The sequence below is a fragment of the Gavialis gangeticus genome, unplaced genomic scaffold (genome assembly GCF_001723915.1).
Source record: "Gavialis gangeticus isolate Ggan-Ray unplaced genomic scaffold, GavGan_comp1, whole genome shotgun sequence".
NCBI lineage: Eukaryota > Metazoa > Chordata > Crocodylia > Gavialidae > Gavialis > Gavialis gangeticus.
Window position 1 is genome coordinate 2,446,088 of NW_017729031.1, and position 2,983 is coordinate 2,449,070.

Genomic DNA, 2,983 nt, shown 5'->3' on the forward strand with positions numbered 1-2,983 from the left:
CCCGCTTGCCTGCACGTGTAGATGCCTGCCCAGGGTGGGTCAACTCTAGAGTAAATTACTCTAGAATACACCCACCCCAGAGCATTTGCACATGTAGATGTGCCCCTTGAACAGTTTTCTGAGTGTGCTAGGAAAACGGTAGTGTTTTGGAAGTGTAGGCGACTGATATAATCTAAGTGTTCTTAATACTATGTAGCAGAACAGTCCAGTTTATTTTCAGTAGTCCCTAGGGACGTACTAGCAAATTTAGGGAAAAGATACAAATGTTGAAGTGAACATTTCCACAAATCAGTAAGAAGAGTGCAAGTGACAGGACTGCAAATGTGATGTGACCATGACAGATAACCATTTGGTGCCTGTTCAGTGACAAATGATTGAATGTCAGCAAACAGAATTTAATGAAATTCATGCTCCTGATAAAACATGACTGCACAAACAACATGTGTCATTTTTCTGATAGTGACTTCAGGCTAGCTGTATTATGGAAAGGAGAAAAAAATCAGGAAGACAGTTGGAATAGAAGCCAATTGTGAAAATCTGTTAGGCAAATCAATATTTTTGGCGGACTCAGCCTGTCATATGCTGTCAGAGATGATCCTTGATGTGAAAGATAATGTTAAACAGAAGCCTTTTGAAAAAGCAAAGAGATGAAACAAATCATTTTGTAAACCTCTGTGAGCACTAAGGTGATGGCTTGGTTGTCGGAACAACAATGTATGAACCGAGTACAAAGCTCAGTCTTATGTATCTTGAAAAATAAGGCATAATGCTTATATTCACAGAAGCTTATTTTCTAACTTGCAAAGCAATGGCCAAGGAGTGTGAGAACTACATGGCTATTATTGACAACTCAGATTTGCACGGATCTTCAGTTTGTCCCAACAAAAATATGAAAAAAACTTAATAAAAAGTTTAAACAGTCCTTTGTGCAAAATTTTGAAATATAAATATTCTGTCAGAATTGAATTGATTTCCCTAGCAAAAATGTAACTTAGAATTCTTTAACAAACTGATTACTGTCAGTAGACAGAAAATGATGTTAAAAAAAAAGATTCACAGTAAACAAAATCAACGTGAATATGCATTCACAGGGATATTCAGTACATTGAGCTTGGTCAACTGAGTTCTGTTCAGAAGGTATTTTATTCCACATAAGTGTTAAGGTAAGTTCTACTTGTCCTGCACCGCATTGAAACCAACCTCCCATGTGAAGTATATGTGACTAAGCCTTCTATCAAGAACAGGAAATGCCAGATTCCACCGTCCTTTTCTATGATAACTTCTAGCTGACTTTAGTGCAGTTCTCAACATTATGAGCTGGACTCTGGCTCCTTCTGCAAATGAACAGAAGAGCACTTCCAGATGCTATCACATAGAATCCTAGGATTTCATCTAGTGTAACCCTCTATACAAAAGCAGGATGTGTTGTTCCAAAACTCTGAAAACCCCCAATGAAGGAGATGTAACTATCTCTTCAGGCATCTTGTTCTATTGTCCTGCTGTGAAATGAAGCTGGCAGTCCTAGCTTCTGTGCCAGTTTCCTACCTGTGGCATAGGGGGAATGCTGGTGTGGGAAGAGGGTGTGGTGCAGAACTCCATTCCTCATAGCACAACTTTAGGGGATGAGTAGGGACCAGCCCCAGGTGCTGAATGTGGGGAAGTGCCACAATCCCCCATAGAGTCTTTGCTACAGCAGGGGCAGCCCTGCCTGGCCTGGCCATAGGAGCTGAAAAGTGTAGCTCTTCACCTAGCAGTGTATCTAGTGGGACAGAGGCAAGTGGGGCAAGCAGAGCAGTGCTTCCCATACCATGGGGAGACTTTGCCTACACCCAATAGCATATCTAGGGAGACAGGAGTGAACAGAGCACCAGGTGTGGCTCTCAGGGATCTCACCCCACAGGGCTGCTGATGTTGCTGGAGCCAACACAACTACAGCAAAAGTAGCGACACCAGCAGTGGCAGCAACAGCATTAGCAGCTGCTTTCAGCGTGAAGAAAACCCAGGCAGGTAAGATCCTCAATTTTCTTCTGAGGGGTTAAAATTAAGTTTTAGGGGTTAAAATTGGAAATGGAAATATGGGACATAAGGTCTGAAAGCACAAGTCTGCTTTCAGCTTAACAGGGTGAGTATAAGGCAGGGGCAGGGAAAGTCCGGCCAGTGGGCTGGATCAGGCTCATGGCAGACTCCATTTCCCAGCAACCTCTTCCCGCATTGCTGTGGCTGGTTTCCATGGAGACCCCAGCAGTGGCAGTGTGTGCCAGCCAGGGTTTCCCAGCCAGAGGCCAGGATTTTCATGGAGACTGGCCCCAGCAGGGCTGGCAAGGCACACAGCTGGGTGGAGAGCTGCTCCAGGGTTGGGGTATTGCAGCAGTGACAGTATGGTCTAGATCTGGGGTAGACCTGCAGTCTGCTGCCAGCATGCCCTGTGCAGGGGGGTGTGGGCAGCAGCTCGCAGCTCTGCCCCAGCTCTGGACCATGTTATCACCACCGCGAGATCCTAGCCCAGGCTGTGGAGCAGCTCCCCGCCCTGCTGTGTACCCTGCATGTGCTGCTGGGGCTGGTCTCCGCAGAAAGCCAGGCCTTGCACTGTCATGCTGCTCGGGTCTCCATGGAAACTGGCTGCAGCAATGCTGTTAAGGGCTGCTGGGAAATGGAGTCCCGCCACTGGCCAGACCCACCATTTTGCCCACCCCTGGTATAAGGTATCCTACCATTGGTGTGTATGTGGAATGCCTGTTTCTGTACATGTGAAGCTCCTACTCCATCTCCTCCTCCTGCTAATAAAAGCTAGACTGAGCCATGGCTTGGTGCATGCATGAGTGGAAAGCAGGGTGCTGGGGAGGGGAGGAGGGTACAGAAGGACACAAAAAAATCCATGCGTTTGGCTGGTCTTCTCTGAGGCAACAGCTGTCACCTCAAAGGATCATGACTCTGTCATTCCCAGTGATATATATGATGTTTGAGAGCAGGCCCAAAAGCCCAC

The 2,983-nt window shown here is 46.3% G+C and overlaps 1 protein-coding gene across 1 annotated transcript in view; it reads right to left on the reverse strand.

The window, feature by feature from the left end:
* Positions 1-1,124: 1,124 nt before the first annotated feature.
* GALNT5 (polypeptide N-acetylgalactosaminyltransferase 5) overlaps positions 1,125-2,983 on the reverse strand; it is a 43,654-nt gene continuing 41,795 nt past the window's right edge. The window contains exon 11 of the mRNA XM_019522385.1: positions 1,125-1,328. The gene's annotated coding sequence lies outside the window, so the exon portion shown is untranslated. The remainder of the gene's footprint in view (positions 1,329-2,983) is intronic.